Source organism: Macrobrachium rosenbergii, chromosome 10, assembly GCF_040412425.1.
Source record: "Macrobrachium rosenbergii isolate ZJJX-2024 chromosome 10, ASM4041242v1, whole genome shotgun sequence".
Taxonomy (NCBI): domain Eukaryota; kingdom Metazoa; phylum Arthropoda; class Malacostraca; order Decapoda; family Palaemonidae; genus Macrobrachium; species Macrobrachium rosenbergii.
This window is the reverse complement of record NC_089750.1, coordinates 76,867,207-76,891,668: the sequence shown is the minus strand read 5'-3', so window position 1 is coordinate 76,891,668 and position 24,462 is coordinate 76,867,207. Positions and strand designations below refer to the sequence as shown.

At 37.1% G+C, this 24,462-nt stretch overlaps 1 protein-coding gene across 38 annotated transcripts in view; it reads left to right on the top strand.

The window, feature by feature from the left end:
• Positions 1-24,462, top strand: part of LOC136842927 (nucleolar protein dao-5-like) — a 378,907-nt gene that overhangs the window by 62,262 nt on the left and 292,183 nt on the right. For 13 of the 38 annotated variants that reach the window (XM_067110930.1, XM_067110938.1, XM_067110932.1 and 10 more), the window contains exon 1: positions 24,268-24,371. The exons of the other annotated variants lie outside the window; for them this stretch is intronic. The gene's annotated coding sequence lies outside the window, so the exon portion shown is untranslated. Of the gene's footprint in view, positions 1-24,267; positions 24,372-24,462 lie in introns of those variants that run through there. 38 annotated transcript variants of the gene reach the window in all.

The following is a 24,462-nucleotide window of genomic DNA, read 5'->3' as shown; positions in this document are numbered from 1 at the left end:
CTCTCTCTCTCTCTCTCTCTCTCTCTCTCTCTCTCTCTCTCTCTCTCTATATATATATATATATATATATATATATATATATATATATATATATATATATATATATATATATTTATTTATTTATTTACTAATGTATCTTCTGTAACTTCTTTAACTTTAGAAGCTTGAATCTCAAGTCAGTAGCCCCTTTGGTGGGCTTGTTCTATATGAATAGGGTTCATCTTCTGAATAATAATAATAATAATAATAATAATAATAATAATAATAATAATAATAATAATAATAATAATAATAAATAAAAAATGCAAAAATAAAAAAAACAATAATAATGAAATAAAATAAAATAAAAAAATAAAGTAAAATAAAATAATAATAATAATAATAAAAGCGTGTGATACTTTTACGCATGCAAGCACGCACACACGCACGCACAGAATCGAGGAATATACAGGAAATACATGAAAGAGGAACTGATTTCTCAGGCCAAACGTTCACCAGCGTTGGGAGGAATGTTGCTAAATCTATTGCAGTCTTTGCTTCGCGTGCAACAAATTAAGCATTTTCTTTTCTTAAAGACTCTTTATCTTTATCAATTAATCTATTTTCTTGATTAAAGCGGTAGCTTGTTTTTTTTTTTTAAAGTTTCCGACGGGCAGATTATAATCTTAATGGCTTTAATTACGCAGACTGTATAATCTTAATGGGCTGAATTATGCACAGATATGCAGATGAGCGAGATTACCCACGCGTCGAGAGTTAGGTTTTGAGGTTTTTATAATTTGATGAGATGAGGTTGTCCAGCCTTGTTCGTTTGATGAGTGGCTTAACGAGGTATAATGAAAATAATATATAGTTTTATTACCGAAAAAAAAGGTATAAATAAAAGATAAATATGATTTTATAACCCAGATAATATAGGAAAATGCACAATGAAATTAAGTCAAAATATGCTAATTTTTATGCACTAAATAATTATGAAAAATACTAAGTTAATAAGTGGTGTAACCGAGGTATAACAAAAAATAATGTATATGATTTTATAACCCCAAAAATAAAAGAAAATACACAATAAAATTAAGTCAAAATATGCTTATTTTTATGCACTGAATAGTTATGAAAAATACTAAGTTCATGAGTGGCGTAACCGAGGTATAAATAAAAATGTGTATGATTTTATAACCCCCCAAAAATATATATATAAAAAATCCAAAATTAAATGATATGCTCACTTATGCAATAAATAATGATAGAAAAGTACTAAATGATTTTATAAAAAATACACATTAAAATTAAATATAATCACATTTATATACTAAATAATGTTAAAAAAAATGCTAGATTAACGAGTGGATTACCAAGGTGAAACCAAAACAATATATACTTTTATAACCAAATAAAAATTAAAAATACACAATAAAATTAAGCTAGAAGATGCTCAATTTAAGAGCCAAAAATAGAAATATAAAAAAACTGAAAAAGTTGACATGGGGCCCACAGCAGTGGGAGTACTTCTCCCTTATAGAGAAGCTTTTTTTAATACCTTTTTTATTTTATAGCTCAAGGAATGGTCAACCTTTTTTTTCGTTATCTCGACCCATCGGCAATAAAAGACAACTGTAAGTGCAAGAGGGCAGTAGTTTTTTTTATTTTATTTTATCTTATTTTTATTTTTGGCAATTTTATGGCCCACTTGGTCCAAATCTGCCCTTTAAAGCTGTGGGTATTAAGCAAAGTGTTGACTTCTTTTTATTTAAGCATTTTTTTTTATATTAAATCATCTGCTAGAAAGTCGATAGAACGTTTTTGGACGTCGCAAACCTCTGCCAAGGCGGGGGAAGCACCCCACCCCTTTTACCTTCCCCCTTCCAAAAGATTCCTCTCCTTTCCTACACTTGGACCCCTCCCAAAATCGGATCACCCCTTGCCAGTCAAGAGGTCCACCTAGGGTCAAAATTTTCGTCAAAACCCATCTGTAACTTTTACGTAATTCCTTCCTAATACCAAAAGGTAACTTTTCTCTATCCAGACCCGGGCCCCTCCCAAAATCAGTTCACCCGTTGCCAGTTAGGAGGTCAACCTAGGGTCCAAAATTTTCGTCAAAACCCATCTGTAACGTTTACGTAATTCCTTCCCCCCTTCCAAAAGGTACCTTTCCCCTATCCAGACCCGGACCTATCATCCAAATTCGGTTCACCCGTTGCCAGTCAAAAGGTCCACTTAGGGTAAAGTTTTCGTCAAAATCCCCCTGTAACTTTGTACGTAATTGTGGTAACTAACAGATCAATATACAAAACGCACTCAAAAACACATTATTATTATTATTATTATTATTCAGAAGATGAACCCTATTCATATGGAACAAGCCCACCACAGGGGCCATTGACTTGAAGTTCAAGCTTCCAGAGAATATGATGGTGTTTTTTATTGGAAAAAAACAAATAAAAAAATCCTAAATGTCGAATTTCAACTTTCATATGATCAAACCAAATTTGGGAAATCTCACTAGAGTCACTAGTGATTAAGCCCGGAATCGATTCCCGGGCGGGGCCAACGACGTGGGCACTGTTCAATAAACCCTACTGTGCTTCTGTTGACTTAGAAAGTTAGTGAGTTATGTACGTGGTAGTTAAGTTAACTGTGGTGGGCTGCAGGCAAGTGGATAAAGTCACTGTGGTATGAACCTCATCCCAGAGATTTTTTACTCAATTTCCATTCTTGGTTAAGAAGCTGTCTATTCTTTAAGCCATCCCTCGCACGAACAGTCCTGGTCGAAATTTGTATTAATTGCGTAAAGAACAGGTAAGAATAGTTAAGAACAGGTTTGTTAAGGTGAATGTGTCTTGGGAATATTATGCGAAGTGTAGAGTACTTTTAAATGTATTCCGCATTTTCCGTTTAGCCGAGTACGTTTGATCTCACGTCCCGGGCGATAAATTGAAACTTGTACCTAACAATGAACTCGTTAGGACTCTCTCTCTCTCTCTCTCTCTCTCTCTCTCTCTCTCTCTCTCTCTCTCTCTCTCTGTTGTCAGTTATGCGTTTTGTTGTTTTCTTCCTTCCTTTCAGAATCATGACAAAAAATCTTCACCAAATATAAATCTTGTTTTCTCTCTCTCTCTCTCTCTCTCTCTCTCTCTCTCTCTCTCTGATTACAAGAACCTCTCCATAGTTATAATTCCCTCCCTCTCTCTCTCTCTCTCTCTCTCTCTCTGATTACAAGAACCTTTCTATAGTTATAATTCTCTCTCTCTCTCTCTCTCTCTCTCTCTCTCTCTCTCTCTCTCTCTCTCTCTCTCTGTGATTGCAAAAACCTCTCCACGTTTACTATGCTCTCTCTCTCTCTCTCTCTCTCTCTCTCTCTGTGTGTGTGATTACAAAAACTTCTATACAGTTAAAATTCTCTCTCTCTCTCTCTCTGATTACAAAAACCTCTCTACAGTTATAATTCTCTCTCTCTCTCTCTCTCTCTCTCTCTCTCTGATCACAAAAACCTGTCCACACTTAAAATTCTCTCTCTCTCTCTCTCTCTCTCTCTCTCTCTCTCTCTCTGATTACAACCTCTCCACAGTTATAATTCTCTCTCTCTCTCTCTCTCTCTCTCTCTCTCTCTCTCTCTCTCTCTCTCTCTCTCTCTCAACCAATTGTGCCTCTCAAATGCGCGTGCCGTAATTTTCTCCCTAACCACAGAACAATTGAATGTTATGTGTTTTGCAAACAACTGTTTGTTCACAACATCAATACGATCTTGTATATCTTGTTCAGTTTATTATATCATTAATATTAAGGTTAATTTATTAAACATTAGACAATGCAAGTTATAACGAAACTGCCTTTCGTATTATGAAAGCCAAAAGGGCCTTTGTATCTCGGCATGACGTTGTGGTTATAACGAAGCTATGCATTAAACTGCTGACACGAGAGAGAGAGAGAGAGAGAGAGAGAGAGAGAGAGAGAGAGAGAGAGAGAGAGAGAGAGAGAGAGAGAGAGCTAGCCATCCCGGGACTTCCATAGTCCTGATAATTCTTTGAACATTCCAAACCAGTGATTGCGTGTGTGTGTGTGTACGTGTGTGTACTGTACGTGTGTGTGTGTGTGTGTGTGTGTGAGAGAGAGAGAGAGAGAGAGAGAGAGAGAGAGAGAGAGAGAGAGAGAGAGAGAAAGCCTCACAGGGCCTGCTATAGTCCTGATAATTGATAATTCCTTGGGCATTCCAAAACAGTGTTTGCGCGCGCGTGTGTGTGTGTAAGAGAGAGAGAGAGAGAGAGAGAGAGAGAGAGAGAGAGAGAGAGAGAGAGAGAGAGAAAATTCCTTGGACCCTCCAAATATTGCAAACTAACGATCGTGGCCATATTTGTTCAAGGGGAAAATTGCATTGCTGACCAAAATCTCACTTGTCCTAAAAAAGATTTTAATAAATAAACATAAAAAAAAAATTTACAAACAATTACTTGGATAAGATCTAGGCCCCGTTAAATTAGTAATTATATTATAATTGATTTTTATTTTAATTTCCTGAAGTTATTTTTAGTTTAGTGGTTGACAGACTGTCCCATTTTAATGTTTTAGTTAATATAATTTTTTTTTAAAATAAATTTAATTTTTGTGCTTATATTTATATATATATATATATATACATACATATATATATATACATATATATATATATAATATATAATATCTATATACGTATATGTATGCATATATACACTATATATATAATATATATATATATATTATATATAAAATATATATATGTATATATATATATATTTATATAATATATATATATATATATATAATATATATATAATATATATATATATATATATATATATATATATATATATATATATATATATATATATATATATATATATATATATATATATTATGCAAATATTTATGTCCTATCTGGAAAGTTGTACAGAATCCAAAAGTGTTTTTGTCTGTCTGTCTGTCTGTCTGTCTGTCTCTCTCTCTCTCTCTCTCTCTCTCTCTCTCTCTCTCTCTCTCTCTCTCTCTCTCTCATTTCATTGAAATAACAGCGGAAGCATTCATTTTAAACTTTAGGCCAGCCTCTCAAAAATCCTTCGACCACCACAAAGTACAAATTTGAAAACAATCATATCATATATGGAATGGCTGCTTTGGTGCAAATAATAATTTCGAACCACCTCGATGAAAGATGAGACAGGGTAGGTTGTCGGATGAGGTTAGATCGTCGAAAACAAATTGGCAAAAATGATGTATCTCCTCTCGTCCCCTTATAAGTTCAACAAGTGGTGTGATTAGTTAGTTTTGTTGGAAGTTAGCCAAGGGGATGGGGGGGGGTGGTGGTAGAGGATAGGAGTGGTGAGAGGGGTGGGAGGGAAAGTCCTTCTCCCTGACTTGACTGTTTCCTTGAAATCGATATTGGTACTGGTTCTGTTCCGTGGTTCAAACGTGTTGCCTTTTTGTGTTTGTGTATGTGTGTGTGTTTTGTGTGTTTGTGTGTGTGGGTGTGTATGTGTGTGTTTGTGCTTTGTCTTCAATGCTGGGAATCGGTTCATGTGTATGTGTATGTTTGTGTATAAGTGTTTGTATGTACTTTAGTCCGTACAACTAGAATATACACACCTTTTGGAATGTTTACATAATGTGCTATTTACCAAATTCCATTTTATTAATGGAAATTATAATCTTGGCAAACAGTACTGAACTAATTCGTTAAACAGTAGAATGAGTGAAAAGTTTTCTCGTCAGGCAACAATATACTGTAAGTTCCCTTGCTTAATTCAAAACGAAATGTACCCAATATATAATTAAAGTTACACAGAGATTGAAGGCTTCCTCGTTGTCACGAAACCTCAGATATATCTGAAGACTGTGATCGTCACATTTACCAAAATATTTCAAGAGCCTGTAGTGAGACGAAACGTCTGTAGATAATGATAAATAACGCTATTTCTTTACCATGAAAAGCCTGTAAGTAATGATAAATAACGCCCTTTCTTCTCCATCAAAAGCCTGTAAATAATGATAACTAACGCTTTTTCCTTTTCCATGAAAAGCCTTCAAATAATGATAAACGGCGCTATTTATTTCCCTTGAAAGCCTGTAGATAATGATAAATAACGCTATTTGCTTTCCATGGACGTGTCCAGCTGTCAGATGAAAAGTCTCAATAATGATAAATAATGTCAGATGAAAACCCTGTAAATAATAATTAATAATGTTAGTTAAAAAGTCTGTAAATAATGATAAATAACGCTCTTTCATTCCTATTGGTATCTTCCACTGTTAGATGGAAAGCCTGTAAATGATAATAAATAACCACAGATAAAAAGCCAGTAAATAATGATAAATAATGTCAGATGGCAAGCCTGTAAATAATGATAAATAACGCTCTTCCATTTCCATTGATATGTTCCATTGTTAGATGGATGCCTGTAGATAATGGTAAATAATGTCAGACAGAAACCCTATACAGAAAAGTACTGACTAGCCAAAGCAACATTATGGTAGACTCTGACAGAAGTCTTCCCAGGCTTCGTAAACTCTTGAGATCAGGATGGTTTGGGAAACCTCTCCCCCCTCCCCCCTCCCGTGTCCTCCGCCCCGTATTTGGGAGACAGCGATTAAAGAGGTCTCCCACAGTCCCATAGTTCCCTCTCACGATAAGCTTTCGTTCGTAAGATGACGGAACCTTCTCGCAGGCGCGGGCGTTTGAACTCGGAAAAGACCAGGAGGTCGTCTAGTAAAAGTTTACGTAGGGAATTTCTAAGATCTTATACTTTGGTTAAATTATTAGTTAAATATTGCTGGGCTACTTTTAAAAGCCTGAATTTGTTTATCGTTGGTGCTGGTCAAAGAGTGAAGGGTGACCCACAAAGTAATGCCGAAAGCTGTCTCCACATAAGCCTGTTGGACGAGGTCTTGGATGGACGGGGTAGAGGGTTGGCAATCTCATCCCCCAAATTATCATCCGAGGGTTGGAAGAATAGAACATTATATACTGTATATGTATATATATGTAAATTATATATTTATATATATATAAATATATATATTATATATAATATATATATATATATATATATATATATATATATATATATATACATACATATATGATTTGCAGTGAATAATTATTAATTATCATTCTCCATTTAAAAAAAACATTGAACGAGAATATATTCATACTATCGACAAAATTTAAACCAAGGACGGCAGCAACTTCTAGAGAGAGAGAGAGAGAGAGAGAGAGAGAGAGAGAGAGAGAGAGAGAGAGAGAGATAATTCAGAATCCATCGGTGTTGTACTCTTCAAAAGGAAGAGAGAGAGAGAGATAAGCATGGCTGAGCCGTGCTATCACAATTTATGTTGATTTTATTACTGCTGTTGTTACTCCTGCTTGAATCCAGTTGAGAAAAAAAAGAACTAGCAGTCTCTGTCTGTCTGTCTGTCTGTCTCTCTCTCTCTCTCTCTCTCTCTCTCTCTCTCTCTCTCTCTTGTCAATTTTACATCTACTTTTCTTCAAATATACTGTACATCTTGTTCTGTTTCAATCTCTGATTCCAAAAACCTCTCCGAAGTTATAATTCTCTCTCTCTCTCTCTCTCTCTCTCTCTCTCTCTCTCTCTCTCTCTCTCTCTCTCTCTCTCTCTCTCTCAAGCCTTCATTCGAATAAACCTAGCATCTCTCTCTCTCTCTCTCTCTCTCTCTCTCTCTCTCTCTCTCTCTCTCTCTATCTCTCTCTCTCTCTCAAACCTGCATTCGAAAAAACCTAGCATCATCTCTGTCTCTCTCTCTCACTGTTTCTACCCTTCATTTGAATAAACCTAGCATCCTTCTCTCTCTCTCTCTCTCTCTACCCTTCATTCGACATGCAGCGAACGTACCCACACTGTATCTCTTTTCCTTCTTCCCTAGTAACCTTGAGTCCTGGGGTGAAGGAGTGACATCCCCACACCAATCTTACCACCCACACGCCCACACATTTACCACCCACTTACCCCCTCCACACCCCTCTGCATTTCTTCGAAATTGGGGTTGTCAATCAAACTTGGAGTGTTTAGCAAACAGGTATTATCTGCAGGTACCGGAAAAGGGTTTGATTTCTGAGTGAAGGCGTGGATGATTTGGGTGAGCATGTTAGCTGGAAGCCTCTTTTATTTTATCTATTTATCTTTTTTGAGTCATTATTATTATTATTATTATTATTATTATTATTATTATTATTATTATTATTATTATTATTATATTGCTCAGAAGATGAACCCTTATTCGTATGGGACAAGCCCACCACAGGGGACCATTACTGACATGGAATTCAAGAGGCTTCCAAGGAATATTACGGTGTTCATTTGAAAGAAGTACCAGAAGGTGATATGAAATACGGAAAGAAGAGATCAGTCATTAGAAGAAAAATAAACAAGATAAAAAAAATTAATAAGCAAATAGATAAAAATATAAGTAAAATATTCAAACACAAGGAGAATTGTTTCAGGGTAGCAATGCATTTGCATCTTCGCTTGAACTTTTGAAGTTCCAGTTGATTAAGATCCTCAGTAGGGAGACTGTTCCACAGTCCAGCAATAGCTGTTTTATCTTCTTCTTCCTACCGGAGACCAGTTTGAAATCAGGATGCAGTTCAGATAGCAGTCGCCTCTTTAGGATCGACCAACTCCTGCGAGTCTTCGTGTTGTTGTCTGGTAACTGTTTTGGTTGTCAACTGTTCTGTCTGGTAACTGTGGTGGTTGTCAAATGCATTGGTTGTCATTTGGGCTGTTAGGTGGCTTTTTTGGTTGTCAACTGTGCTGTCTGATTACTGTGGTGGTTGTCAAATGCATTGGTTGTCATTTGGGCTGTTAGGTGGCTTTTTTGGTTGTCAACTGTGTTGTCTTGTAACTGTGTCGGGTGTCAACTGTGGTGGTTGTAAACTGTGTTGTGTCGTAACTTTGCTTGTTGTCAATTGTGTTGTCTGGTAACGGTGTTTTTTGTCAACTGTTTTGGTTGTCAAGTGTGTTGTCTGGTAGCTGTTTTGGTTGTCAACTGTGCTGTCTGGTAACTGTGGCAGTTGTCAATTGTGTTGCCTGATAACTGTTTTGGTTGTCACCTGTGTTCTAGTATCTGTGGTGGTTGTCAGATGTGTTGCCTGGTAACTGTTTTGGTTGTCAACTGTGATGTCTGGTAACTGTTTTGGTTGTCAATTGTGCTGTCTGGTAACTGTGTTGGTTGTCAGCAGTGTTCTGGTATCTGTGGTAGTTATCAGTTGTATTGCCTGGTAACTGTGTCGGTTGCCAACTGTGTTGTCTAGCAACTTTGACTGTTGGCAAATGTTTTGGCTGTCAGCTGTATTTTCTGGTAACTGTTTTTGTTGTCAGCTGCGGTGGCGGCGCCGCCTATCGCCTGAGAGTAAGCATGGAGGTGACACCTCATCAAACAGCAGAATGAGTGAAAAGTTTTCTCGTCAGGCAACAATTGATTACCTGTTCTCCCGTTTTCGTTGCGAATTGACCAAAAAAATGTTCCACATGATGAGATGCCTCGCGTTTTTGTGTCCGCGATGACAGTTGCAAATTCACTGGACATCAGTTTGCAAATGCAATAAAACTTTGAATTTACAGCCAGGTTTGTTTGTGTTTGTTTTTCTGACGTACACGTTTTTATTTTAAAGTTTAAAACAATTTTTTCTTGTGACTGACCCCAAAGAATTCACTAATTCGGCGTATGGCCAAAAGTGACGAATTAGAGAAATTTTGACCAAAATTCTGTCGCCAGCTAAAATAGTTCTGATTTTACTCTGAATTCTGTTTTCCTCCTTCAGTGTACCTCATGAGGTGCACTGTGGGCAATACTTAAGGTTCTTTGCGGCGTCCCTTAGGCCCCTAGCTGCAACCTCTTTCATTCCTTTGACTGTACCTCCGCCGTTCATATTCTCTTTTGTTCCATCTTCCTTTCTCCAACCCTCTCCTAATTATTGTTTCGTAGTGCAACTGCCGTGAGGTTTTCCTCCTGTTACACCTTTGAAACCTTTTTAGTCCTCTCAAATGAACACCATATTCCTTAGAAGCTTGAATTTCAAGTCAGTAATGGCCCCTGTGGTGGGTTTTTTCCATATGAATAGCGTTCATCTTCTTGATAATAATAATAATAATAATAATAATAATAATAATAATAATAGGTACGATCCCAAGATCCCTGAAAAGGAACCTGGAAAAACTAGGTGCCGAACTAGCTCCAGGACTCATGCAGAAGAGCGTGCTACCAGAAACAGCGCCCATAGTGAGAAAAGTGATGGACTCCTAAGGAGGCAGGACGCAACCCGGAACCCCACAATATATGAAAACCACCCAGTCGAATAAGATGACTGTGATAGACAAACAAAAAAACAAAAAATAAAAGTAAAATAAGTACACTATTGCTCAAAGGTGTCGCACTCTTGCTAGCGCCCAACCTTCCTGTTTGCAATGACTTGCATCATACTTGACCTTGAAGATTTTTGGACGACAGGATAATATTAATTATGCACACGCATCCAGTCGAAGAGGGGACAAGGGGTACTATTAGGGACTGTTTCAAACAATGAATTATATTACTTCTTTGGGTTTGCTAAGAAATATTCATAATTTCGTGGTTAAATTAAACTGTAGTATGATAAAAATCCATAATTATATTAGGTACATGTTATTATCTTTTACAAATGATATTAGTTTATTTTATTATCATTGAATGTTTTTATTATACGTTCCTGTTTTATTTTTTTGGAAAAGTGAAATTTAAGGCTATATAACTGTGGGTTTTTATTTTACATCCCTGTTTTTTTTTTATTAGATTTAAGGCTACATAATTATAGGTTTTTATTATATTTTCCCGTTTTTTCGAAAAGTCAAATTTAAGGGTAACTGATAAACAATTTTATATATTTCATTAACTTAATCTCTGGACGTATTTAGAAGAAATTCATAGAGAAAATTTTTCATAAAATTTCTTCCTGAATTACTCTGTCCAAATTTATATTGGAATGCTTTATGGCCCAATAACATTTCCAGGACTCTGTGACCATTCGCTCTGCGACGCCACGTTGCAGAAGGGAATCAGTCAGACTTTTTGCCTTTTTTTCTGATTTACGGATATTGAGAATCTTTTGTTTTTTCTTTTACTTTTTTGCATTCCAGGTTAGGCCCTGATTTACTGAGCTTGCAAGAGAATGCAAAATGGTTGTTTGGGTTTAAAGAATAAATGTTTGATATGCAAATGATTTTGCAATCTAGATCATGGTTTATTTAGCAAACCTTGAATTTAGGCTTTTGTTTTCCGTGCAAGTGTAGATGCAATGCAAAAAGGAGTGCGGTTGCACTCCCAACAGATAGAGTTAGAGCTTGTCTTTTGTCAATACCAGACTCCGACTCTCTCTCTCTCTCTCTCTCTCTCTCTCTCTCTCTCGTAAGATGATGATAATAGAATTAGAAGGACGATTTTTCTTTTTATCGGTTAACCCACTTAAGCCTTTCAGATTGAAAGAGCTGAGCAATTATTCTCTCTCTCTCTCTCTCTCTCTCTCTCTCTCTCTCTCTCTCTCTCTCTCTCTCTCTCGTGTGATGATAATGGAATTAGAAGGAAGGTTATTAATGTTTATTGTTTAACCCACTTGAACATTTCGGGTTGAAAGAGCTTTGCAGTTCTCTCTCTCTCTCTCTCTCTCTCTCTCTCTCTCTCTCTCTCTCTCTCTCTCTCTCTCTCTCTCTCTCTCGTATGATAGCCCTTTGTTGGCCGAGTCGGTTGAGCTTTAGACCGTCATTCGATGGGCCGGAGTTCAATTCCCGCCGCCGGCTGATGAAGAGTTAGAGGAATTTATTTCTGGTGATAGAAATTCATTTCTCGCTATAATGTGGTTCGGATTCCACAATAAGCTGTAGGTCCCGTTGCTAAGTAACCAATTGGTTCTTAGCCACGTAAAATAAGTCTAATCCTTCGGGCCAGCCCTAGGAGAGCTGTTAATCAGCTCAGTGGTCTGGTAAAACTAAGGTATACTTTTTTTTAACTCTCTCGTATGATGATAATAAAATTAGAAGGAACACTTTTATTGTTTATTGTTCAACTGACCAAAACATTTCAAAGTTAAAAAGCTGAGCAATTATTCTCTCTCTCTCTCTCTCTCTCTCTCTCTCTCTCTCTCTCTCTCTCTCTCTCTCTCTCTCTCTCTCTCAAGCACATCTCCTTCGGCGCAAGAAAATACGCCTGTGGTGGAGTTCCTGCGTGTAGGTGGAAAAGCTAACCTTGGGTTATTTGGTGATGGAGGAGGAGGAGGAGGAGGAGGAGGAGGAAGAGAGAGAGAGAGAGAGAGAGAGAGAGAGAGAGAGAGAGAGAGACAGAGACAGAGACAGAGAGAGCGAGACAGAGAGAGAGAGAGGTACCTTAATTGCTTAGTTCTTTGGCCTTGAAATGTTTCATTCTATTTTTATCACCATACGAGAGAGAGAGAGAGAGAGAGAGAGAGAGAGAGAGAGAGAGAGAGAGAGAGAGAAGAGAGGTACCACAATTACTTAGTTATTTTGCCCTGCAATGTTCAAGTGGGTTAAACAATAAACAAAACTGAAACCTTCCTTCTAATTCTACTATCGTCATGAGAGAGAGAGAGAGAGAGAGAGAGAGAGAGAGAGAGAGAGAGAGAGAGAGAGAGAGAGGTAATCATTGTTGGTTCAAGTACAAACACAAACACACAAACACACACACAAAACATCTTATATCATTGCCAGCTCGGTCGGTAAATAGACATAGATAATTAATGGTCTTCAGTCATGCCCACCTCTACTTTTCCAATTTAGGAGCTACCTCTGGGTGTTGCAATCAACGAGCACCTTCTTTTCGTGGCCCCGCTTGTATTCTGGGTTGTTGTTGTCCTGTTGTAGCTGTAGCTGTTGTTGTTGTAGTTATAATGCTGTTGTAAGTGAAAGATGATGTAACTTTGTTTCGCTTTGTATTGGTAAATATTTTCGCCGGGTCGAACTTTGGAAATTTTGATTGTCACGCCATGTTTTGTAAACCTATCAATCATCAGACAATTTTGGGTGTATCTCTCTTCTTCAAAATCAATATAGGTCTTTAGCAGTCTTTGTTTTGTGTATGGGGAAATAAATACAAGCGTACAAATAAATATTATATTATGCACTTATTTTCCACGTAAAAATATTCTACTGTGCGTTTATTTTGCATGTAAAAATATTCTACTGTGCGTTTATTTTCCACGTAAAAATATTCTACTGTGCATTTATTTTCCACGTAAAAATATTCTACCGTGCATTTATTTTCCACGTAAAAATATTCTACTAAGCATTTATTTTCAGTATACAAATATTCTACTGTGCACTTATTTTCCACGTAAAAATATTCTACTGTGCGTTTATTTTCCATGTAAAAATATTCTACTGTGCGTTTATTTTCCATGTAAAAATATTCTACTGTGCACTTATTTTCCATGTAAGAATATTCTACTGTGCACTTATTTTCCATGTAAGAATATTCTACTGTGCACTTATTTTCCATGTAAAAATATTCTACTGTGCATTTATTTTCAGCGAAAAAATATTTACTGTGCGTTTATTTTCAGTATAGTAATATTCCATTATGCATTTATTGTCTACGTAAAGATATTCTACTGTGAACTTATTTTCCACGTAAAAATATTCAACTGTAATATATTTCCCGAGTACCCTTTGCGCTTTTGGTTACTTTGTGGTCCCAATTTTCAGTCAGAATAACCACGAATAGTAAAAAGCGAACGAAGGATATTTTGCAGGATTCTTTGTCCCTCCTAATAAAATGAAGCATTAGGATGTTTAGCAGGACGTGGTCTATAGTTAGAATTATGTTATTAATATTGTATCGTTTGGCTTCGTTTGATAACATGGTCTTATACTGACACGTGAAAAAAGACGTAGGAATTTTTACATTATACCAAATCATAATTTGGACTTTTTGTGAAGAGATAACTATGAATTCCTCGGAAGAATTAAGCATTTTGTATAACCTGGTATATAAATCAATGTTTATGAGCTTACTAGCTTTGGTTTGAAGCTAGTAAGTTCATAACCTGGGGGGCGTCAGCAATTTCCAGGGGGGCTAGGGAAAAATGAAAAATTTTCTAATTATATCCGTTATTCTCTTAACAAGAGTCGCTAAGAAGCAGTGTCGAGTATGTCACTGATTCATTCCAAAAAGAGTAAAAACACCAGATCTTACTATTTTCTTTTCAATTTTCCTTTAAATCTGGGAGAGACTTTTACCGTGGAGAGAAGGACCAACTGATTTAAAGTCAAGAATAGTGGTTTGCAAGGGCCAGGAATTAGCCAAACGACGAAGGAAATTCATACCAATCTGAAAATCGATACCACTGATAAAGTATCAAGGTCTAGTTAGGTTGTAAATGATATCTCGGTAACTGATAAGGCTTCATGTTATCGTTAAGTGCGTGCATGCGTGCGTGCGTACCGTCTGTCACAGTGTTATTCTGTGCTTTGATAATGTTAAAGAGTTAACTGCAATTGTCATTTTAGCTCTCCGGAATCTGACAGAAGGTCGTACAGTAAATCGTATGTCAGTATCGACAACATTTGCCATCTTGCAGAGCCAGCTTGGTTGAGGTACCACCCTCCTCCTCCACCTCCTCCCCAAAAAAACCGTAGTTCACGTGGGCGGAGGAGAGTCTCGCTTCCTTACTGGAGCTTGTTGGTATGCGAGAGAATAGGTGAGGAGGAGGAGTAGTAGGAGGAGGAGGAAGAGAGAGGAGGGAGGAGAACGCGTAGGTGGTTGGGCGGTGATGACAGGTAAAACTCAGAGGGAGTTTAGAACTGCAAAGGGATGTTGGAATGGTGAAGGTACTGACTTAAGGATAGATGTGTATATGTATATATGTATATATGAGTATATATATATATATATATATATATATATATATATATATATATATATATATATATATATATATATATGTTTCTTCGGTGCAATCGAGTTTTCTGTACAGCCGCTACGGCGTATAGCCAAGGAAATAAAATAAAAACTACTGAGGCTAGAGGGCTGTAATGATGGTTGGAGAGTGGATAATCAACACACCAATTTGCAGCCCTCTAGCCTGAGTAGTTTTTAGGATCTGAGGGCGGACAGAAAAAGTGCGGATGGACAGACGAAGCCGGCACAATAGCTTTCTTTACGGAAAACTAAAAAATACAGAACGTGCAAAACTAGAATGAAAAATTCCACTGCAAAAAAAAAAATCCTGCATTTAAATAATAAAGAAACCAAACCCCATTTTGCAATCTATCCTTATCTCGGCTTAACACCAGCTTGTATAACCTGATTTGCATACATTTAAATGAGGTGAGATGGAATAAGCAAAAAAAAAAAGAGTTAACAGCTTTCGAAAAATCCAGAGGAATATATATATAGATATATACATATAATATATATATATATATATATATATATATATATATATATATATATATATATATATATATATATATATATATATATATATATATATATATATATATGAAATATTGCTTGCAAGGTGATCATAAAATTCGTGCATTCAGGAAGCGCGTTTCGCCTTACCGCGATGAATCACGAGAAGACTGTAATATGCCTGCCCATATTAAATCATGAACGCTGCCAGCCACGTCTTCCCGTGTGAGGTTGTACAATGAATGATGATAAAATAGTATAATGAAGCATGCCGTGTAGTATGTTTATAATGATGTATGTTAAGTATATATATTTTAAGGATGTTTGCCAAGAATATATATTATAATGATGTATGCAAAGTATATATTTATAATGATGTATGTCAAGTGTATGCTTATAATGATGTATGCAAAGTATATATTTATAATGATGTATGCCAATAGTATGTTTACAGTGGTGTATGTCAAGAATATATTTATAATGATGCATGTCAAGAACATATGTTATAATGATGCATGCCAAGAATATATATTATAATGATGAATGCCAATAGTATGTTTACAATGATGTATGTCAAGAATATATTCATAACGATGTTTGCCAAGAATATATTTACAATGACGTTTGCCAAGAATATATATTATAATGATGTATGCCAAGAATATATTTATAATGATGTATGACAAGGTTATGTTTACAGTGACGTATGCAAAGAATATATATTATAATGATGCGTGCACGGAAGTTTGTACTTTTAAACGCTTCATGAATTACCTAATTTTGAAGTTTAAGGAAGGAAGTTGTACCTTTAAATATTTTCTAGTCGAAAGTAAAAAATGCGCCGAAGTTTCTGCGGCGCAATCGAGTTTTCTGTACATTCGCCACAGCGTATAATCAAGGCCACCGAAAATATCTATCTTTCGGTGGTCTCGGTATTATGCTGCTTGAGCCGCGGCCCATGAAACTTTAACCACGGCCCGGTGGTGGCCTATCCTATATCGTTACCGGAAGCACGATTATGGCTAACTTTAACCTTAAATAAAATAAAATAAAAACTACTAAGGCTAGAGGGCTGCAATTTGGTATGCTTGATGATTGGAGGGTGGATGATCAACATACCAATTTGCAGCCCTCTAGCCTCTGTAGTTTCTAAGATCTGAGGGCGGACAGAAAAAGTGCTGACAGAATAAAGTGCGGACGGACAGACAAAGCCGGCACAATAGTTTTCTTTTCAGAAAACTAAAAGGGAAGTTGTACCTTTAAACACTGATCATATATCGGCTTAATTTTCAAGTTGAAGAAGGAATTAACTTTAAACATTGCAACATAATTACTGTTCATGTATTGGCTTAACTTCAAGCCAAAAAGGCCCTTTTCCCGTAGGGGGTTAGTGCCGTCAGTGCACCTCATGCGGTGCACTGTAGGCACTACGTAAGGTTCTTTGCAGCACCCTTTCCTTACGCCCCTAGCTGCTATAATCCCTTTCGTTCCTTTTGCTGTACTTCCTTTCATATTCTCTTTCTTCCGTCTTACTTTCCTCAACACTCTCCTAACAACTGATTCATAGTGCAACTCCTGTTGCACCTTTCAAACCTTTCACTGTCAGTTTCCGTTTCAGCACTGAATGGCCTCAAAGATTCCAATGTTTGGCCTTTGGCTAAATTCTACATTAAATTCAGTTCAATAAGAGACCCTTGCTTAGACGAAAATGAAGGCTAGTCCACCTCACCCAGGGATGCGTTTATATCTGATGACTCACTTTGTTTGCTCAAGATAAGGAAAGCTGAAGGCCATTTTAAGAATGCGAAGGGTACATACGCCTAACAGCAATTAGGAATTTATTATTATTATTATTATTATTATTATTATTATTATTATTGGCTGTAGTAGTATTAATAGTGAAAGTAATATGGTTTAATCACATGGTCACGTCTAGATTATTTACTGGGAAGCAAAGTATGTCGTGCGCATTAAATTAGAAGGATGTAGCTGTGTAGTGAATGAATTAGTATAGACATTGTGTACAGACATATTCAGGGCGTGCATACACACACATACATATATATACACATACACGCACATACCGTTCGATCCTACATTCAGTTCAGCCCCCTCTGTAAATGTGTAGGCTCCATTTCTGATGCAGTTTTTCTGTTGAATAATAAAATTCTCAAACTAAAATAATAGAATAATACAATCTGACTTTAGCGGAAAGTAGCTAAGGAATTATTTATAAAAATATAACAAATTAGTAATTCCATATATCAGTGTTGTTTAGGATAATAATTATTAAGATTATTTATGAATGACTTCAAACTTGTATCTTATATAATAATGACTTATTTTTATCTTTATCAAAGAGCTAGACTTTGTAATGACTTGTTAACATTTTGCTATGTTGCTGAGCAATCTATAGGGGTCCAGAATTGCTTAGCAATGCGAAGCGGTCTCGGGTTGCTGAGCAATTTAAGGAGGTCTCGGGGCCACCAGAAATAGATCCACCTTTCGGTGGTCTCGGTATAATGCTGTATGAGCCGCGGTCCATGAAACTTTAACCACTGCCCGGTGGTGGCCTGGCCTATATCATTGCCAGACGCACGATTATGGCTAACTTTAACCTTGAATAAAATAAAAACGACTAAGGTTAGAGGGCTGCAATTTGGTCTGTTTGATGATTGGAGGGTGGATGATCAACGTACCAATTTGCAGCCCTCTAACCTCAGTAGTTTCTAAGATCTGAGGATGGACAGAAAAAGTGCGGACGGATAGACAAAGCCGGCACAATAGTTTTCTTTTACAGAAAACTAAAAATACGGGCAGTTTATGAGAATTATTTGTTAGACCAGACACAATCTATAACCATTATTTAGTAAACCAGACACAATTTATAACCATTATTTCTACAGTCATACACAATTTATAACCCTTCATAAAACCATGCACAATCTGTAATCATTATTTATCAAACCAGACACAATTTACAATCATTATTTATTCAAGTAGACACAATTTATAACCATTATTCATTCAATCAGACACAGTCTATAACCATTATTTATTAAACCAGACACATTCTATAACCATTATTTATCAAACCAGACACAATTTATAACCATTATTTATCAAACCATACACAATCTATAAACATTAATTATTAAACCAGACACAATCTATAACCATTATTTATTCAACCAGACAATCTATAACCATTATTCATCAAACCAGACATAATTTATAGCCTTTATTTATTCAACCAAACACAATTTATTACCATCATTTATCAAACCAGACACAATGTATAACCATTATTTATCAATCCAGACACAATCAACAACGATTATTTATTAAACCAGAAAAGAAACCTATAACCATTATTTATCAAACCAGGCAAAATCTATAACCACTATTTATTCAGGCAGACACATTCCTACGAGTGTTTAGTATAAGGCGGAACTAAGCGATTAGTTGTCGGCGTTCCGCCAAATCCTTTTGAATCTTACGCTTGATTAGAGAGAGAGAGAGAGAGAGAGAGAGAGAGAGAGAGGTTTCAGGTTCTAAGCCTCCCTGGGCAAGTAGTGATCTCATCTCTAAAGATATAAAGCGACTTCAAGAACTTGATTTTTCCCTGTGGGTCTGAGGAGTCAGCTACCCTGCCCAAAATAAAAGCATCGTACCCCGGGCCAATTTTAACGCGGTCTCCGAACGTAGGACACGTAAAGGATCTGTTCCGACGTCCCACGCGTGGCATTGGCTCGAAAAGTGATTGTGGCTCTTGGCTCGAAAGTGATTCTGGCTCTAGAGGCCAAAATGTGAACAAAAGTGAACAAAAGTTCACTGAGGGCGTCAGAAGGCGTATTAACCCATAAGCACCGAGAGGAAGACTTGTGGTGGCCTTCAGATACGCATATATGTGCGCGCGCGCTCGCATGTGTGCGTATGTGTGTGCGTATGAGTGTTTCCGAGTGTATGAGGGAAGGAAGGCGACTGGGTAAGGGCGTTTAGAAGGGAAGGGAGGAGTTGCATCCAGGAAAAGATCTCCAGTGGCCTTCCTCATCCTAGTCAGTAATTACGATGACATGTTGCGCTTTTTCCCACTAGGCTGTCTACAGCCGCTGCTGTCATAGAAAACGGGGATCTGTCCATCTTTCTCACACACACGAAGATGACAGCCTACGTAGAATTAGAAGGTGGAGAGAGAGAGAGAGAGAGAGAGAGAGAGAGAGAGAGAGAGAGAGAGAGAGAGAGAGAGAGATATCTTTTCACTAATAAAACAGGATAGGAGGTGTTTATACAGAATTCACTTCAAAAAATGTAGTAAGAATAATTCATAGAAAGCTAAATTAGATGAGAGAGAGAGAGAGAGATCTTTTCAGTAATAAAAGAGAATATATTTATATATGATTCACTTCAAAAAATGTAGTAAGAATAATTCATAGAAAGCTAAATTAGATTCTAGAGAGAGAGATCTTTTCATTAATAAAAGAGAATATATTTATATATAATTCACTTGAAAAATGTAAGTATAATTCATATAAAGCTAAATTAGATGAGAGAGAGAGAGAGAGAGAGAGAGAGAGAGAGAGAGAGAGAGAAAGCATGTGTTGGAATTAGTAGTTAGAATTTCTCAGAATTATGCAAATCACGCAGAGATCTCTTCACCACTAATCACAAGTGCAATTGAAAGAGAAGAGAGAGAGAGAGAGAGAGAGAGAGAGAGAGAGAGTGTGTGTATATCAAGGGAGGGAGAGGGATTTAATGCCTTATTGGAACACGTATGAAACCTGTCCCCATGTTTGAACTCCTGTCAGTTTGCCCAAGGGATTATGACACTTCAAGATTTTTTTTTTTTTTTTTTTTTTTTTAGGATTTCTGCTTTATTCTGTCCGCACTTTTTCTGTCCGCCCTCAGATCTTAAAAACTACTGAGGCTAGAGGGCTGCAAATTGGTATGTTGCTCACCATCCTCCAGTCATCAAACATACTAAATTGCAGCCCTCTAGCCTCAGTAGTTTTTATTTTATTTAAGGTTAAATTTAGCCATAATCTTGCTTCTGGCAACGATATAGGCCAGGCCACCATCGGGCAGTGGTTAAAGTTTCATGGGCCGCGGCTCATACAGCATTATACCAAGACCACCGAAAGACAGGTCTATTTTCGGTGGCCTTGATTATACGCTGTAGCGGCTGTACAGAAAACTCGACTGCGCCTAAGAAACATGGGTGCATTTTTTACATGATTTTTGGTGTGTAACGCTGACCTAGTCTAACGGTATTCAACTCAAATTCCGTCTAGATTTGCCGTCGTCCAGCCCCGAAAGAGCCGGAACTCGTTCTCAGTACCCTCTCTTATATACCATACTCCCGAGAGCATTAGTTTACCAAGATAAACGTGTGCGGATTTTTCTCGAATAAATTCTAATTAAAAATTTATTTACAAAAATAACCTTCTCTAATACATACAAAAAATAAACAAGGTTACGGAAAATTTGTTTGCATAAATTTTGAATAGAAATGATTTATTCACAAAAAACTTACTCGAATACATGAAAAACATAAAAATGAATTTGTTCTCGAATAAATTTTTGGAATAAAATAATAAAATATTCGCGAACATAACCTGCTTAATACATACAAAAAATTAAACGAAGGCACAGAAAATTTCTTCTAGAATAAATTTTGAATAAAAATTATTTATTTACAAAAAAAACCTACTTTAATACATGCAAAAAATAAACGAGGATACAAAAAAAATTTTCCTCGGATAAATTCAAAATAAAAATGGAAATTTATTCCCCCAAAAAACCTACTCTAATACATGCAAAAATTAACAAGGATAGAAAAAAAAACAGAAATAAGTAAAAGCGAAACAAGTAAACTAATTCCCCCAGCAGGAGGCATTCACATAAAGGAGGATTAAAGGAGATTCTATTTGCTCTCAGGCTGGTAGGTAGCCGGGGGGAGGGTGAATGGGGGAGGGAGGAGGAGCCCCTATTACGTATAGTATCTGTTACTCAGGCTTTCACTTCACTTACGGCGTCTTATTGCGTATATGGAAGCTCGGCTGTCTGTCTGTCTGTGAAGTTTGTCTGCCTGTCTGTCTGTGTAGGTTGTCTGTTTGTCTGTGAAGTGTGTGTGTGTGTCTGTCTGTGTAATAAGTCTGTCTGTCTGTGCTTTTGTCTGTGAAGTTTGTCTGTGTAATTTCTGTCTGCCTGTCCGTGTACTCTAATCCCTTCGCATGAATGTGACGCATTTATAATTCAAAAGTCCTGAGGAAACGTTTGACTCTCTCTCTCTCTCTCTCTCTCTCTCTCTCTCTCTCTCTCTCTCTCTCTCTCTCTCTCTCTCTCTCTCTAATTGCACTTGTGCTCAGTGGTGGAGAAATCTCTGCTAAATTTGTGTAAATCTTAACATTTTTTATAGCTGACCCCTCTCTCTCTCTCTCTCTCTCTCTCTCTCTCTCTCTCTCTCTCTCTCTCTCTCTCTCTATATATATATATATATATATATATATATATATATATATATATATATATATATATATATATATATATATATATATATATATATATATATGACTGTTCAAACGACGGCATCTCACGACGCCATCTCCCCTATCTGTTGTTTTGACCAGAAGGATGGAGGACGAATCCTTTAAGTCCTACAGTAAACGTTCAATTTCCGCTGTCAAAATCCTAACAAATATCCTCCCCTTGTTTGTAACTCCTCCATCATCCTTCCCCCCAAGCGTATTTGGTGAAGACATGAGGGACTAGCAATGTTAATCCTACAGAAAATCCTACAGAAAATCCCGCTGAAAACCAAGCAGTTATACCTTCGGGAGCCAGAATTTGAAGGATATCCCAACCAGCGTCTGTGTTGACTTAACTGTGGTGATCACTCGGGGCTTGAAATAGCAAGAGGTATGGGGGGCGGGGAGTCCTTTGGAGCGCGATTAAAAAGAATTAAGCCGCATGGCCTTCGGCCTGTGTGGCGTGAGGTGGGACGAGTGAGTGAGGTAGGAATTTCTCCTCTGGAATTGCCAGAATTCCCAGTTGGAATTCCACCACCGGTCCCCACCCCCCCGACCCTTTCCGCTTTAAAGTCATCGATTCTCTGGCCAAAACGACCTTGTCATCAGTGAACTGAATCGAGTTCGGCCCGAAACGTTGCAGGGAAATTGGGGCTTGTTTCATTATATATGCGGTTTGGTGACTCTCTGCTCTATCTTGTGTGTGCTGGTTGGTCGATCTTTCTTCCAGTTTAGAGAGACGCATTCTGTGTAGTTTTCTGGGAAGAATTAACTTTACTTTTTTGGGTAAAACTAACTTTAGTTTTCTGGACAGAATTAACATTAGTTGTCTGGACAGTTTCTGGGCAGAACAAACTAATTTTCTGGGCAGAACTAACTATAGTGTTCTGAGCAGAACTAACTTTAGTTGTCTGGGCAAAACTAACTTAAGTTTTCTGGGCAAAACTATAGTTTTCTAGGCAGAACTAACTTTATTTTTTCTGGGCAGAACTGTAGTTTTTTGGGCAGAGCTAACTTTAATTTTCTGGGCAAAACTAACTTTAGTTTTCTGGGCAGAACTAACTCTAGTTCCCTGAGCAAAACTAACTTTAGTTTTCTGGCCAGAACTAACTTTAATTTTCTGGTCAGAACTCACTTTAGTTTTTTGGGCAGAGGGTACACTTCTGGACTTCCAGTTTATTTCAGGGGTAAACTTCGAGAATCATAAAGGAACACTAAAAACTTGATGAAGTTGAAGTAACAGCCTAAGTCTACTCATTGGGTATGGGAAACGTGTAATGCGTTGAGCCCTGAATTATAATTCCTTCTTACAGACTCGTCTTCTATTTATAGAGTTTTCTTAGGCAGCTGGTTCCTCTACCCAGAAGCCTCTGTTCCCTTGTAAGGAGAGTTTAAGTATGAATAAGTAAATCAAAGTGCAAAATTACCTGGATGCTGCCTGTTAGTCTTAACAGGACTGGTAAAACCATTAAGTAACTCAGATTTTTGCAACAAAATCTAGCTCATATATTCTTAATTCGAATGTGTATTACTTATTACTTTTATTCAGTAATTGATTTTTGGTGTACTGAATGATTACAGAAACAATTTTTTGATAAGTTTGAAGATTCTAACCATAATTCTTTACATTTAAAAGTACTCATGCTTTCCATACATCTGTGTGGTTAGAAAACACAGTCTTACATATATACAAACATATACATACATACTGAGGAACAAACATAAGTTTTAAATCCTCTAAGCAAAATCATTTGCTATAAAAAATACACGCTTTCCATACAAAGATCCTGTGCAGTTAAAAATACATGCTTTCCATACATTTGTATGGTTAGAGAACAACGTCATACACTCCTACATCCATAAAGGAGAACATAAAGAGGAACGTACAATTAGAAACTTATTGCAACCTAGAGGTAATACATAGATCTTACAATCTATCAAGTAGTAATTCTAAACAATCCTTTACAGCACTACAAACAGAAACCGCCCCTTTCCCAACCCTAGACGAAGTGCAGCCGTTCGGTTTTATCATCAAACTCGCGTATGTGTGTGTGTGTGTGTGTGTGTGTGTGTGAGTGTGTGATGTATCTGCTGCTGCTGCCTTCCTCGGTGGAAAGGTCAAGAAGCGCGCAAACGCACGCGAGGGAAAAGAAGAAGTGTGGTGTGCCGAAAGGTGGTATGCTTGGGGCCCTGAGTGTTTAGGGAAGATGAAGAAGAAGATGAAGAAGAAGAAGAGGGTGAGCGCCGAGCGTAGTGTAAAATGTGTGCGCATGCTCCCTTGCAACAACAACAGTGCGAAGTTGGGTCCCAAGCTCAGTGTTTCGTTGACTGTTGTAGTGAGCAAACGCGTTACATATCCGCGGTGTTACGTTGGACGTTGCGTCCAGCGCATGCGTGTTTGTATGTATATATCTGATCGTTAATACGATTAACCGGAAGTGATGTAACTGGTCCTTCATGAAACTGAACAACTTACATTGTGTCAAATCTC